The sequence below is a fragment of the Rattus norvegicus genome, chromosome Y (assembly GCF_036323735.1).
Source record: "Rattus norvegicus strain BN/NHsdMcwi chromosome Y, GRCr8, whole genome shotgun sequence".
Classification (NCBI taxonomy): domain Eukaryota; kingdom Metazoa; phylum Chordata; class Mammalia; order Rodentia; family Muridae; genus Rattus; species Rattus norvegicus.
This window is the reverse complement of record NC_086040.1, coordinates 24,753,721-24,770,632: the sequence shown is the minus strand read 5'-3', so window position 1 is coordinate 24,770,632 and position 16,912 is coordinate 24,753,721. Positions and strand designations below refer to the sequence as shown.

General features: G+C 39.1%; 2 long non-coding RNA genes across 3 annotated transcripts in view; one reads left to right on the top strand and one right to left on the bottom strand.

Annotated features, from left to right (window-relative positions):
* The window catches only part of LOC134484477 (uncharacterized), a 413,639-nt gene that overhangs the window by 210,098 nt on the left and 186,629 nt on the right, over nt 1-16,912 (top strand). The window lies entirely within an intron of this gene.
* LOC134484479 (uncharacterized) overlaps nt 1-16,912 on the bottom strand; it is a 90,931-nt gene that overhangs the window by 72,338 nt on the left and 1,681 nt on the right. For both annotated transcript variants that reach the window (XR_010061941.1, XR_010061942.1), the window contains exon 2: nt 13,140-13,246. This is a non-coding gene — a long non-coding RNA (uncharacterized LOC134484479). The remainder of the gene's footprint in view (nt 1-13,139; nt 13,247-16,912) is intronic.

Below are 16,912 nucleotides of genomic sequence, written 5' to 3'. Positions count from 1 at the left end.
GGGAAGATGAAAAAAAAAAGTAAAGAAAAGAAAAGTGGGTTATGTCTACTGGGATTGAGGAACATGTGGACTAGGACGAGTTGGTAGCCAGAGTGCCTGTAACATCTACAAAACACAATACTGGAGAGAATAGTGAAAGACTCAAAGAATATCACACTGTGCCTGGGCCACTTTTTGCTGACTCTTATACTGACAAATTGGGACAGGTACTTTCCCCACACATTCCAGGTTCCCAACATCCTTGCCTATATAGACATGGAGAACTTGGATCTCCCATTTTTCCCCAAGATGTTCCTACCCACCCAGGACTTTCCGGAAATAACCAAATGGTTCCAATGTTCTATAGGGTTATTCCACATTTGCCCAGGTGTCCAAAATTCCTCCCACAGATCCTGAAAGGAAAATCATACATTCTCCTCTTCCAGAGGGAGTATCTTTTTTTCTTCCATCTTTATTAAATTGAGTATTTCTTATTTCCATTTCAAATGTTATTCCCCTTCCAAGTTTCCCCATTAACATTTTCCTAGCCCCTCCCTCTCCCCTTCTATAGGGGTTTTCCTCTCCCGATCCACCCACACATTACTGCCCTTCTCCCAAAAATGCCATTCACTGGGGGTTCATTCTTGGGAGAACAAAGACTTCCCCTTCCACTGGTGTCCCTAATAGGCATTCATTGATACCTGTGAATTTGGAGTTCAGGTCAGTTCATGTATAGGCTTGGGTAGTGGCTTAGTCGGTTGAACCTAGGTTTGGTTGGCATTTTTGTTCAGATGGGGTCTCAAGCCCATTAACTCTTTCAGGCCTTGCTCTGATTCCTTTAGCAGGGGTCGCATTCTCAGTACAGTGGTTTGCTGCTGACATTTGCCTAAGTATTTGCTATATTCTGGCTGTGTCTCTCAGGAGAGATCTACATTTGTTCCTATCAGCCTGCATTTCATTGATTCATCCTTTTTACCTAGTTTGCTGGCTGTATATGTATGGGCCCCATGTGGGGCAGGCTCAGAGTGGGTGTTCCTTCGGCCTCTGTTCTACAATTTGCTTCCCTATTCCCTGACAAGGGTATTCTTGATCCCCTTTTAAAGAAGGAGTGAAGCATTCACATTTTGGTTCTGTGCATCTAGGGTAATTCGAGAATTTGAGCCAATAGCACTTATCAATGAGTGCATACCATGTATGTGATTCTGTGATTGGATTACCTCACTCAGGATGATATTTCCAGTTCCATTCATTTGCCTATGAATTTCATAAAGACATTGTTTTTGACAGCTGAGTAATATTCCATTGTGTAGATGTACCACATTTTCTGTATCCATTTCTCTGTTGAAGGCATCTTGGTTCTTAGCTTCTGGCTATTATAAATAAGGCTGCTATGAAAATAGTGGAGCATGTGTCTTTGTTATATGAAGGTACATCTTTTGGGTATATGCCCGAGAGAGGTATAGCTGGGTTCTTAGGTAGTTCAATGTCCAATTTTCTGAGGAACATCCAGACTGATTTCCAGAATGGTTGGACCAGTCTGCAATCCCACCAACAATGGAGGAGTGTTCCTCTTTCTCCACATCCTCGCCAGCATCTTCTGTCACCTGAGTTTTTGATCGTAGCCATTCTAACTGGTTTGAGGTGAAATCTCAGTGTTGTTTTGATTTGCATTTCCCTTGTGTGTAAAGATGTTGAATATTTCTTTAGGTGTTTCACTGACATTCGATATTCTTCAGCTGTGAATTCTTTGTTTTGCTCTGAACCCCATTTTTCAATAGGGTTATTTGTCTCCTGCAGTCTAACTTCTTGTTTTCTTTGCATATTTTGGATATTACCCTTCTATCTGTTGTAGGATTAGTAAAGATCTTTTTTCTATCTGTTGGTTGCCATTTTGTCCTAAGAACAGTGTCCTCTGCCTTACAGAAGCTTTGCGGTTTTATGAGATGGCATTTGTTGATTCTTGATCTTAGAACATGAGCCTTTGGTGTTTTGTTCAGGAAATTTTCTAAAGTGCCCATGTGTTCCAGATGCTTCCCCACTTTTTCTTCTGTTAGTTTGAGTTTATCTGGTTTGAAGTGGAGGTCCTTGATCCAGTTGGACTTTAGCTTTTTACAGGGCAGTAAGAGTGGGCCAATTTGCCTTCTTCTACATACTGACCTCCAGTTGAACCAGCACCACTTGCTGAAAATGCTATCTTTTTTTCCATTGGATGGTTTTGGCTCTTTCTCAAAAATTAAGTGACCATGGGAGTATGGGTTAAGTTATGGGTCTTCAATTCTATTCTACTGGTTGATTTGCCTGGCTCTGTCTCAATGCCATACAGTTTTTATCACTGTTGCTCTGTAATACTAGAGTTCAGGGATAGTGATTCCCAAGGAAGTCCTTTTACTGTTGATGATAGTTTTAGCTATTCTGTGTTTTTTGTTATTCCAGATGAAATAATGAATTGTACTGTCTAACTCTACGAAGAATTGGATTGGAATTTTGATGGGGATTGGAATTAATTTGTAGGTTGCTTTTGGTATAATGGCCATTTTTACTATATTATTCCTGCCAGTTCATGAGCATGGGAGATCTTTCCATCTTCTGAAATCTCCTTCACTTTCTGCAGAGACTTTTGGTTCTGCTCATATGCTCATATCTTTTACTTGCTTGGATAAAGTCACCTTGAGATATTTATATTATTTGGGGCTATTGTGAAGGTTGTCATATGCCTAGTTTCTTGCTCTGCTAGTTTAGCTTTTGTGTAGAGTTACTTTTATACCCAGCCACTTTGCTAAAATTGTTTATCAGGCTCAGGAATTATCTTGTGAAACTTTTGAGATCACTAAGTATACTATCATATCATCTACAAACAGTGCTATTTTTACTTCTTCCTTGCCAGTCTATATACCTTTGACCTCCTTTTGTTGTTTGCTTCCTCTGGCTAAGACATCGTGAACTACATTGTATAAATTGTGAGAGAGTGGACAGCCTTGTCATGTCCCTGATTTTAGTGGGATTGCTTCATGTTTCTCTCCATTTAATTTAATGTTAGCTACTGGTTTGCTGTATATGATTAGGAACGGTCCTTATGTTCCTATAATTTCCAGGACTTTTATCATGAAGTAGTTTTAAATTTTTTCAAATGTTTTCTCAGCATGTAATGAAAGGATCATTGGGTTTTTATCTTTGAGTGTGATTATATAGTGGATTATGTTGATGGTTTCTATATACAAAACCATCCCTGCATGCCTGGGATAAAACCTACATGATCATGATGGATGATTTTTTGATGTGTTCTTGGACTCAGTTTGCAAGACTTTATCGAGTATTTTTGCACCAATATTCATAACGGAAATTGCTCTGAAGTTTTCTTTTTTGTTGGGTCTTTGTGTGGTTTATGTATAAGAGTAATTGTGGCTTCATAAAAGGAATTCGGTAGTGCTCCACCTGTTTCTAATTTGTTGTATAGTTTGGACAGTATTGGTATGAAATGTTCTATGAATATTGGATAGATTTCTGAACTAAACCCATCTGATCTTGGACTCCTTTTATGTTGGGAGGCTTTTAATGATTGCTTGTATTTCTTAACAGTTATTGGTTGTTTAAACGGTTTTTCTGTTCCTGATTTAGCTTTGGTACCTGGCATTTGTCGAGAAAATTGTCCTTTTTCTCCATATTTTCAAGTTTTCTTGAATATGGGCATTTGTAGGACAATCTGATAACTTTTTTTTTAAATTATTTTTTCAGAGCTGGGGACCGAACCCAGGTCCTTGTGCTTGCTACAGAAGTGCTCTACCATTGAGCTAAATTCTCAACCCCCGATAAATTTTATAATTTGCTCTGATTCTGCTGTTATTTCTCCCTTTCCGTTTATGATTTTGTTATTTTGGAAACACTCTGTGTGCCCTCTGGTTAGTCTGGCTATGGGTTAATGTATCCTGTTGATTTTCTCAAAGAACCAGCATTTGGTTCTCTTCATTCTTTGTATAGTCCCCTTTTTTTCTACTTGGTTGATTTCAGCTCTGAGTTTGATTATTTCCTGCCTTCTACTACACCTGTGAATATTTGCTTCTTTTTGTTCTAGAGTTTTAGGTGTGCTGTCAAGCTGCTGCTGTATGCTCTCCCCTGTTTCTATATGCAGGCACTCAGAGATATGAGCTTTCCTTTTAGTATAGCTTATATTAGTCCCAAAAGTTTGGGTATATTGTACCTTAATTTTCATGAAATTCTAAGAAGTCTTTAATTTCTTTCTTCATTTCTTCCTTGACCAAGTTATCATGGAGTAGAGCATTGTTCAACTTCCATGTATATGTGGGTGTTCTTTCCTAATTGTTATTGAAGAACAGTTTTAGCCCATGGAGTCTGGTAGGATTCATTGGATTATTATTATCTTTCCATATTCTTTTAGGCCTGGTTTTTGATTGATTATATGATCAATTTTAGAGAAAGTGCCATGAAGTGGTGAGAAGTTATATCCTTTTGTTTTATGATAGAATGTTCTAAAATATCTGTTAAGTCCATTTGGTTTATAACTTCTGTTAATCTGTCTATGTCTCTGTTTAATTTCTGTTTCCCTGATCGGTCTAATGATGAGAGTAGGGCATTGAAATCTCCTGCTATTATTATTTGCGGTGCCATATGTTCTTTGAGCTTTAGTAAGGTTTCTTTTATGTATGTAGGTGCCTTTGTATTTGGAGCATAGATATTTATGATTTAGAGTTCATCTTGGTGGATTTTTCCTTTGATGAATATGAAGTGTCCTTCCTTATGATTTTTAATGACTTTTGGTTGAAAGTAGATTTTATATGATATTAGAATCGCTACTCCAGCTTGCTTCTTCAGACAATTTGCTTGGAAAGTATTTATCCAGCCTTTTACTCTAAGGTAGTGTCTGTCTTTGTCTCTGAAGTGTGTTTCCTGTAGTTTAAAACGCTGGGTCCTCATTACATATCAAGTTTGTCAACCTGTGTATTTTTAGTGGAAAATTGTGTCCATTGAAGTTGAGAGATATTAAGGATTAGTGATGGTAACTTTCTCTTATTTTCATATTGAAGGTTAGTTTACGTTTGTGTGCTTCTCTTTGTTTTGTTGTGAAAAGATTAATTTCTTGCTTTATCTATGATTTTACCTGACTCCTTGTATTGGGGTTTACCAGTTAGTTTCCTTTGTCTTACTCGATATGTAAAAATATATTGTGTAAATTTGGTTTTGTCATGGAATATCTTGGTTTCTCCAGCTATGTTAATTGAGAGTTTTGCTAGATACAGTAACCTGGGCTGGCCTTTATGTTCTCTTAGTGTTTGTATGACATCTGTCCAAGATCTTCTGGGTTTCATAGTCTCTGGTGAGAATTCTGGTGGAATTCTGACAGCTTTGCCTTTATATGTTATTTAACCTTTCCCTTTACTGCTTTTAATATTTATATTTCTTTTGTGAATTTGGTGTTTTGACTTTTATGTGATTGGATTATTTCCTTTTCCATTCCAGTCTATTTGGAGTTCGAGTTCGGTAGGCTTTGTGTACGTTTATGGACATCTCTTCCTTTAGATTATGGAAGTTATCTTTTATAATTTTGTTGAAGATATTACTGTCCCTTGATGTTGGCAGTCTTCACTCTCTTCCATCCTGTTATCTTTAGGTTTTATCTTCTCATTGTGTCCTGGATTTCCTGTATGTTTTGGGCTAGGAGTTTTTTTCGGTTTTACATTATCTTTGACAGTTGTGTCAATGTTTTCTATGGAATCTTCTGCTCATTAGATTATGTGTGCTATCTCTTTTATACTGTTGGTGATTCTAACATCTGTGACTCCTGGTCTCTGTCCTAGGTTTTCCATCTTCAGGGTTGTCTTCTTCTGTGTTTCTTTATTGTTTCTATTTCCATTTTTAATTCCGGGACGGTTTTGTTCATTTCCTTCTCCTGTTGTGTTGTTTTCCCAGTAGTTCTTAAGGTACCTTTTTGTTCCCTCTTTATGGGATTCTACCTGTTTACTTCTGTATTTTTTTACTGTCCTGTATTTTCTTACGGAAGTTGTTTATGAACTTCTTAACATCCCCCATGGTTATGATAAAATGTGAACTTAAATCTAGATCTTGCTTCTCTGGTGTGTTTGGATATCCAGTGTTTGCTTTTGTGGGAGATTTGGGCTCTGAATGAGCCTAAGTAGTCTAGATTACTGTTGTTTGAGTTCCTGTTCTTGTCTCTAGCCATCAGGTTGTCTCTAGAGTTAGCTTGTCTTGCTCTTTATGACAGTGGCTTGACAGTCCTGTATGCTCATGTGTCAGGACGGCTGTAAACCTGTTTTCCTGATTTCTTTTAGCCAGTTATGGGAACAGAGTATTCTGCTCTCAGCCGAGTAGTTTCTCCTGTCCACTGGCTTTCAGCTCTCCCTGTGGGCAGGAACCAGAAGGAAATTCACATACTTCTCCTAGGTCCTTCTGTGCGGGTGGGGGCACAGAAGGCACAAGGTGTTTCCCTCTTGAGACAGGAATTTGGGGATAGAATAGTATCCTCTGGTTTCCCAGGAGTGTCCGCTCCTCTGAAAGTATAGTTCCCCCACCCTCTGGATTTGTGTGCAGTGAGCTATTCATCCAGTTCATTTCAGATCCAGGCACAGTCTGGGACATGGTGCTCCTACAGTTTTACTCCTCTATATTCCTGGGTCCAGTAGCACTATGCTCTTTTGTCTGGGGCCAGAGATGTGGGTAACAGTGGGAAGACATGGGAGCCTCTTTTCCTTGTAGGCTCAGTATTGTGCACAATACTGGATAATCAGCTCTCTCTCCCACAGCGTCTAGGAGCAGGGAGCTCTGGGCCGGGATGACGAGTTTCAGGAGAAAGCTAGAAACTGGAAGTGCCTGGTCCCAGAAGAGTTCTGCCTTTGCTTGTTCTGAGTCCACCAGTCAGGTCACTTAGAGCAGAAAAGTTGGATTTACCACTGGTCTCAGGCCAGAAGTCATTCCACAGCTGACTTTCAGCTCTCTATGAGAGCCACAAGCAGAAATGTCCTACCCCTACTGCTCCTAGGTCCCTATGCACAGGAGGCCCAGTTGGAGCTAGGTGGTTTTCAGGGGTTTCCACCCCTCTGATGCTCTAAGTCTTCCAATCCCATGAGATTTGGGTGTAGGATGCATTTTGGACTAAACCAGATAAAGATGCAGTTTGGACTGCAGGGCTCCTGTACTTTGACTCCTACTATATTCATGTATCCAGAGGCACTGTGCAGTTTCCTCTTGGGCTAGGGATGTCAGCACAGGTGGACAGAAGTGGCAGTCTCTCCTTCCCTGAGGTCCCAGTATTGCCCACTCTTCTGGGTGATCAGCTCTCTGTCACACAGAGATTCCAGAGGAGTTTCAAATGTTCATTCCCTATCCTGTAGGTCTCTAATCATTCCAATTCTCCTCCAAAGTGTGATGGACAAGACCCCTCTGGTCAAGGGGAGGTACAACAGGCCCCATCAGAAAAAGAGGGCTGCAAAACTACTTCTCTTAAAAGTAATCTCAGTGATTATTCATATTCCACAAATGGATTAATACATGCCCCCTCTCCACCGGAGACTTTAATACCGTTGATAGCTGCCAAAGCAGGGCAGAGAGCTATGTCCAATCCGAAAGACAGTCAAAGATGTCCCCAATCTACATCAAAGTGCCTAATGCAATCTGCTTAGGGTAAAGCGAATTTTAAACCTGATTCTGCTGAAAAAGGGGGTTTCAGAACATCCCTATTAAACCAAGAGGAACTTAAAAGCCCTCCACTATTAAAAATGAGATTAAATCACCACTTATGGTCCAGAGTGACAAAATGCAGTCACAAATCCCAAAGTGAAACTCATAACGCACATACCAGCCCAAGCAGAGACAAAACTTTCTGCATGTACAACATTAGATCAAGGACCATTGACAATTTCAGAAGGGGCTCTTCAGTGTTCCATACCCAAGCAAGATGTGGTAGAAAATTCTAAGTCCACCAAAGGAACTCTTGTGCCTTCAGCATATAAAAAATATGATCTAGCACCCTCACCATCTCCCCCAGTACTTACAATGTCACTATACAACAGAGAATTATTCAAATATCCTCTACCACCGAAAAGGTCCCTCCTGACTTGTCATCAGGCCCAAAAGAACCAAGTTTATCACAACACACAGTCAATGAGCCATGCAGACTCCATATTTATACAAAGTGCAGAGAAGATACAACATCCCCTACCTCCTCAAGGGACTCTAGGTCATTCTGTCCTGTAAGTAGAGGCTCCAAATTTTTCCACATATACAGCAGAGATGCTAGCATTTCCCAAAACTTAGCAGAATTCTCTGAGTAGTACTCTATCTCTTAAAGAGACTGTGAGAGAAGAAACATCTACAAAAGGAGTTCTACCCACAGCCACATATGTAGAAATGGCTTGCCGATGTGACACATGTACAAAAGATGTTCTAGGACATATTCCATCTGTAGAGAAGGTTATGGATTCAACCATATATGAACCAGGAGTGGGGGAACATGATAACGAAATACCAGTGTCTGTACCATCCTCAACAGCTGAGGAAAGGGATTGCTTGGATTGCATTTGTGCAAAAGAATGGATATGACCTCTGCTAACTTCACAGGTGTCTATACGAACTTCTTAATCTCCTCAAGCTCAGCCATCATCCACAAACACAAAAGACGCTACAGACTCTTCCAAATATTCCCAAAGGGTATCCAGTCCTTCTTTATACCCACAAGCAGACCCAGAACATCTGCAAAATACTTCTAAGGCTCTGGATTTTACCTTATCTCTGAAGGTGCCTTCGAAGCCGTTTTGCCTATCAAGCAGGCTAGGGAACCTGACACTTCTATATGAAAGTCTGATTCCATTTCTCCCGCAGAAGAAAATTTTCTTGGAACTTCCACAATTACACAATGATGTGTAGAAATATCCTTATCTGCTCATGAGGCTCCCAGATCTTTCACATATGTCCATGATGCTCTAGAAGAAGTCATATCTTTAGAGGTAGCTCTAATACCTAACCACCATTCTGATGTCACAGTCAGGATTTCTACACATATACATGATACATTAAGACCTTCCTCATCTGAGAAGGATGTCTGAGGATCTACTGCACCTGAACAGCATGCTTTACAACTATCCCTGTCTACCCAAGTAGATTTATATCACATGTGCACTCTGGGAAGAAATAGATTGCATTCTACCTCTACCATAGTGGACCATAAGCATCCAGTCTCTAGAAACACAGGGTTAAGATTTGATCCTTCGGATGGAGTCTTGAGAACTTTCTCCTCTGAGGAAGACAGTTGTGAATTGGGATATTGTGTCATCTTCTGGAAACAAAGAGACACCAAAAGATACAACTACTCCTCAGGTGAGTCCCACACATTCTCCATCTGTCCATAGGCCCTTTGAATTTTCCAAAAATGACGAAGGAATTTTGGAAAGTTGCCAATCCTTACAAGGGCATACTGGACATTCCATATTGTCCCAAGGTGCTCAAGAAATTCACTTTTCTACCAAAATGCATGTTCACGGTCTGCCCAGGGTTTCAGGGAATTTCTTCACACTACTCTAGGGCTCCAGTAAGTGTTGTCCATGCTCAAAGTGATTTGTCATTGTGCAAATTAGACTTCAAAATTACAAAAGCTTTTTTTATATTTTCAAAGGTCTGAGGGAAAGTCCACATCGAAAAATATCTTTTAGACCTTGTGCCATCAGCCCAAGTATATCAGAAATATTCCATGTCTTCTAAAGCATCCAAAAATCAATCTGGCTTAGCAGTCTTCCTGGGAAACATTTACCATCAGCCGTACAATCCCCAGGACCAATGAAATAAAAAAGGGGTATCTAGAAACTTTACCATCTGCCCAAAGGTCTTTAGAATGTTCAGCAACTTCTCCAAGATCACAGTTAAACCAGAGATCAAAAAAACTAAAGCCATCTTCCCAGGGTGTTTTCCCAAGAACCACATGTTTCTTTTTTCTTTTATACCAAGACAAAAGACCAGCTTCCTTCTCCCCATCTCTGATCTCTTAATCCTGTTTGTTCACCCTCCCAAATGGCTCTTTACTCTGAATTAGAGGCCAATCAGTAAACCATAGATATATGGAAGGAATATCTGAGAGACAATTGCTGACGAAGCAACACTTTTTCGTCACAGAAGAAGCTAGGGCTCTCCAGGATACAAGGGATTTTTCGTGGAGGGCCTAATGATGAGGTCACTGAGAACTGCCATGGCCTACCTGCTAAACAGCTTTCCTTACATTGACCAGTTTCAAGTGTGCCCTTTCCAGTAGTGTCCCCTTTGACACAGGGTAAAACTTCACATGCTACATCTCTCTAAAGCTAGAGATTTCTCTGCTTCATTAGTGGTCACATGCTCTGAATGGAGAAAGTTAGGCAAGGGCTTAGCATGGGTAGAAAATATCTAGGAACAAGGAGTGAAGGAGATTCTTCTGGAGATTAATTTCATTCCCACGTCCAATCCTGTGAAATACAATTCAAATCCCTAGGTTTTCTCAGTTTCCCATGTGCCAATATTTTCCCTACAGACCTTTAATTTACTGGATATTTTGTTACATTTTTTGATTGTACATTCATTGACAGGGGACATTCTATATATTCCTGCATGAGTACTCAAAAATTTCATTTTTCGAATTCCATTTTTTGCAATAAATTTGGTAAACAAACTTGACCCAGCTATAGCGTGAATATAACAGTGGAAATATTGTGTACTACTTCAAATGATCAACTCCCAAATCATTATAATATCCAAAGATTAACAGACATCAGTTAAGCAAAGACAACAATGACTATAGAATGCAGTTCTATAGTTCTATTACATATCTTTTCTCTAATATCTATCTTCCTGTATTCCCAGGGCAAGACATGAGAGTTTTTCAGTCCAAACGTCAGTTTCAGGGGGATGTGCAGCAAAATGTATTGCTTGAGGTCCAGTGAAACCTCAACTTCAGCAGGTTCATAAGAACAGGAAGGACTCTATTTGGCATTGTCATTTGTGGATCCTATATTCTTGACCTAATTGCACAGAATCCATGTAAATATTCCACTAAAATTCATAGTTGTAGGAGCCATTTTATATATATATATATATATATATATATATATATATATATATATATATATATATATATATATATATATATATATATAAAATCAGGCACCAAAACTGGATAAGATTGATGAAGCTAAAATGTGCATTCTGCCAATAAACAGTTATAGATCTTTCATTAGAGAGACAGCCAGAGCATGTCAAATACAGAAGTGATTGCTAGTGGCAAACCAGATAACTGAAAAAAGACCCCTTGTTTGTAGATGTTGAGAAAGGATTTGAAGAACTGAATGGACTTTCAACCAAATAAGAAAAACAAGTTCAACTAACCTGAGCTTTCTGGTACTAAACCAATATTCAAAGACTGTTTATAGACAGACTTATGGCTCCAACTGCATATGTGGCAGAGTATGGTGATTTTGGGCATCAGTGATAGGATAAGCCCTTGGTTCTCCCTAGTTTTTATTGCTAGTTCAAGGGAATGTCAAGGCTCAGTAAAGGCGTTATAGAAGAAGGGTAAGAAGACCAGTTAGGAATCTTATGGACAAGAAACTGGGAAAGAAAATAACATTTGAAATGTAAATATAGAAATACCCATTTAAAAATGCTATAAAATTTGCTAAAAAAATAAAAAAAAATTAAAGAAAGAAAAGAAAAGAAAATTAGCAGCTAATCAGACCTATTGGCTCAGTAATCCAAATGGTCCCTATCAGGGAATTATAGTCAGAATAATACTAGTGGAAAGTCTGAGGTGATGAAGTCCAAATTTGGAGCAATTCTCTCTCTCAAATACCAGTATCAGAACATACTGCTCTATAAGTATCCAAATAATTGAGTAATTTCCTCTGAGCTGAGGATACAATACATGTTTTTTACTTCTTCCTTAGGACCATTTTCTTCTGGGCAGAAAGAATAAAAACGATGAGTTCTAAGGAAAAGAACAGTGTCCTTCACAACACCTGGCCTTTTGGATAAAGATATTAATGATATAAACTCTCTGACTTCCAGGAACCATTAGAAGCAGGGAAGTCAGGATGCTTCTGATAGGCTGAAGCACCTGAATTCCGTATGTGGAGGGCTAAGGTCATGTCTGTGTCTCAAGTGAATATACTCAACTCCTACCAAGGACTGAGATTTCCCATAATCCATGCATATCTTCCTTTTTAATACCAAGACAGAAGGCCAGCTTTCTTTTCCACACCTCTGATTTCTTCATCCTCTTTGTCCTCCCTCCTAAATGGCCCTTTACACTGAATTAGCAGCCAATTAGTAAACCCTATATGTACTGAAGGAATATTGGAGAGGTACATTGAATAGATTCAAGAATGTGATTTGCAGGTGTGTCTCCTATGACACAGTGGAAACCTGTACGTACTACAAACTTCATCTCTCTAAGTCTAGATACTTCTCTTTCCTGTATTAGTGTTTACATGGTCTGAATGGAGAAAGTTATTCAGGGGCTTGGCATGAGTAGAAAACATCTAGGAACATAGGATGAAGGAGATTCTTCTGGATCATAATTCTATTAATAGGTCCATTCCTGTGATATACAGTTCAGTTTCCTAGGTTTTCTTTGTTTCCCAAAAACCTGTATTTACCCTACAGACCTTTAATTGAGTGTATATTGTATTTCATTTTCTATTTGAACATTCCTTGATTGGGGAATTTATATATATATATATATATATATATATATATATATATATATATATATTTATGTGTGTGTGTATATATATATATATGTGTGTGTATATATATATATTATATACGTATATATATTCTGGAATATATATATATATATATTTATGTGTGTGTGTATATATTCTAGAATATATATATATATATATATATATATATATATATATATATATTCCAGAATGTGTTATCAAATAATCTGTTTTCCAATTCCATTTTTTTTCATTGATTTTGGCAACAATGTGGGTCTAGCAATAGAATGAATATAACAATGTAAATATTGTCTACCTACTTCGAATGATAAACTCCCAAATGCTTATTTTATCCAAAAAATAGCAGATATCAATAAAACAAAGGACAACATTGACTATAGAATGTGGTTCTATTTCCAATTAAGTATCAGTTCTCTCATATCTACCTACCTGTGTTCCCACCATGATTATTTCTTCAGGCCATACATCATACTTAGGAGGATGGGCAGTGAGAGGAATGGCTTGAGGTCCAGTTAAACATCAACCTCAATAGGTTCCTAAGAACAGGAGTGAGATTATTTGCCATTGTCATTTGTGGATTCTACATTCTTTAGCTAGTTGCGCACAATCCATGCTAAAATTCTACCTAACCTCATTGCTGTAGGAGACACCAAATATATATATATTTGAATATATATATATATATATATATATTCAAAACTAGATATGAGTGATGAAGCTATGAAGTGCATTCTGCCAGGTACCGGATATAGCTCCTTCCTAAGAGAGACAGCTAGAGCATATCAAATACAGAAGTGAATGCTAGTGGCAAACTAGTTTACTGACAACTGATATGTTGTTGGTAGATTTTGAGAAGGGATTACAAATGCTGTGTAAGTGAGGGTTCTGAGGGTACCTGGAAGAGAATGTGGGACAAAGGACCAAAGAAGGATGCCAAGACAAGAGTCTGAAAAAGGCGTCAATTTTATTTTTCTCCAAGGCTGAATTTATACCATAAGAGGGTTAACAGAGGGAGGTGGAACTAAGAAACATTTACGCAGGGCAAAACACATGATTTGTTTGGTCACAGATTGATGTTGAAAGGATGGTACAGAGTTTACAGGTTTGTCATATTATTAATCAGCAGGACAACATTACCATATTTTTATTTTCTTGACCACCAGATTTGTATTAGTCTTCTGCAGCTGACTGGGGATTTTCCATGAACCCAGTCATACTTAATACTAATCATAATAATAACATCTACAATGGAGGGCTTCAAGGGAATTGCAACCAACATCTCCAATTTACATATATTCAAATGTAAAAGTGACCAGTGCCCATGCATGTACTGGAATGCACCCCTTGGAAACTGCGTCTGTCTAACTTGGGGTGTTATTTGTCACATGGCCAAGAGAATCTTGTAGCCAGGGCCCATCATGGGATAAGGCAGCAGCTAATGTCGGCCCTCCTGTCTTAGGCCATTTATTCATGAATATATCATTCTCTATCCATCAATGACTGTCCAGCTCTGCACGCAGGGGTGAGAATTTTTTGGTTTTTCAGCAAAGGCATCAGGACAGTAGGCAAAAAAGAATGATGGCCTCATTTGACTGAGGAACAAAAATGTCCTTCCCTGGACTGGGATGGAGATTTGTAGGTGAACTTGACCCTCATCAAAGCATCGTCGATAGTTAGCCTATGATAATATAAGTGAATAGGTTTTGTTGTTATATTATCTACCTGTTACTTAACAAGGATGATAAATGATTAAATGTCCAAGGGCCAAAATATATAAGCAAAAGACAAGGAGATAAATAGGTATCCCATGCATGTCCAATAAGGAATAAGCAAACCCCAAATAATTAATGTACAGCATCATTAACTGAAAAATAAATAATGTGTTGATACATAGAAGGAAAAATAGCATGCTGATTGACATTTTTTAAAGTCTCAAAATAAATCAAATAGACAATACAATTTGGGTTCCTGCAACAATCATAATTGCATTATCCAAAAAGTCAAATCCTATGAATGGTATTGCATTTTTGAAGAATACATAATTTAGCTGTCCTGGAGTGGGTGTTAGGTTTCTCATTCTTCTTGAAGCGATGCAGTTCTTTGAGGAAGCAGGTCCTTTGAGTGGAATGCAGGCTGTAGATGAAGTCGCGTGTACCTTACGCCATGTTAAGTGCCTCGCTGGGCTCCTTCTTTGGATCTTTTTGCCCAAAAGCAGGTCAGTAAGAATGCACTGTATCTTTTAACAATTTTAAAGTAATTATAATCTCTGTATCAACCTCTGATTGAAACGTTCTAAGACCCCAAGTATATCAATTTAATATTTAGGGGAATGTACCATCCCTTGTTTTAAAATTAGTACCTTCAGAATGTGAATCTGGGACATCCATATTAGCAGGATGGGATATATTTTAAGTCAAATTACACTGTGTCTTGGGTGATAAAATTCTTAAGAACAGCGGTGAGGTGCCAGGCAAGAATGCTATGGGGTGACATGGTGAGAGCACGTGGAACAACCAGATAGGTGACAAATAGCATTCAGTCATACAGCTAAATGGGCCAGCTTTCTTGGGGCAAAAAGGCCAGCCCATAATCAGGCACAAGCTTTGTGCCTGTGAAACAAAAATGAGAGCAGAGTGGTAGCTGGTTTGTTACCGGCTGTCTCTCTGGACTTTGATTGTCCTGAGCTCAGCTCAGCTCCTTAGAGTCAGCTCAGTGGCTCTGCCTATCAAGAGACCCAGCCTCTGAAGGACACTAGGCTTCCAGTAAGAATTAATAACAAAAGGATAGAGAGATGGTTAAGAACTGAGTGCTAGATGCCAAGTGGCTGATAAAATAATTGTATGGTTCGTCTACTTTAAGGGGGAAGTTTCTTCCAGGCTGTCATACATGCTAGATGACCTTGCGCCAAAAGACCAGGAGAAAATAGCATTTGAGAATTGAAGGGGGGCTTGCCCAGGGGGTGTTATCCGATTGAAGCCTCAGATATCATAGAGTAAACTATAGTTACAGGCAATTGGTTTTAAGGACGCTTTCGGTTACCATTCCTGAGGCATTGGTCACAATTGTGTTGGGTTTCCGGACTCTTACAACCAATAAATAGATTACTAACATTGGAGTACTGATCTTTAATAGAAGTATAGCCCTCCAAGGACTGCAGTGGTAGCCGTTCACCAAGCCGCCTCACTGAGTTAGAGGGCCATGAAAAAGAAAACATTGATCCTGACCGTGGCCACAGCCTCCAGTTGGAGTAAGCTGAAGAGCCGGTGCTAAGACTTTCTCCTCTTGTCATCCTAGAGTAAAGCCTTTTCTGTCTGGCACAAAGAAGTTCCTCACAGTCTGCTGCAGACTCTTTCTGAAACTATTTTCGGGACTACCCTGATTCCCAACCTGGGGCATTTTGACCACAGGGGTAAGAACTGACTGCTGCAGGAATAGGATCAGAGGCACTGTGTATGTCAATGATGACTAACAAGGAAGGTGACTTAATGCTGAAGACCAACTCCTCACTTGCAATAGGGCCAGCAGATAAGGCAGGTTCCCTGGCAGAAAACAATTTCTCTCAAGCAAATTATTTCCAAGTTAAGCACCAAGTAGACCAAGTAAAACTTCTTGAGAAAGAAAGCAAACAGTTCCATGATTTCAAACACTATCATCAGTCCAAGTCCAAAAATGAAACAACAGCCAAAAAAGACACTCGACAATACCAAAGAAAAAAACTAGACAAACAAGACCAAGAAAAAGCATTCTATAAGTGAATTCCACAGATGCCCATTACCTTCAATACCTGGCCCAAAATGCAGCTTAACCTTAGCTGTTTCTGGGATGAGGCAGAACATCTGATCCCACCTCCCAATGTGACTCTAGAGTGTCCTCTATATTCCTTTCTCCTCCTAGAGCATCCTCTCTGGCCTGTGACAACAAGCAAGTCGACCTGTCACAGCCATAAGCCCCTTACAGGACCAATAGGGACCACCAAGTGGACTCTAAAACTTCTCCAGTTGGGACTCAAACCCTTCAGACAGCAGGGGCATACAACACAAGTCAGCATGAAACAAAGGCGAAACATGACACAGAGACAAAACAGAAAGTAACACAGAACACAAAACACAGACTTGCTCAAGCTTACCTCTGATCTCTTAACCAATTGTGGTCTGGAGGGAGCACAGTCCCTGTGATGCACCAAAGTGCTTTAAGACCCCATA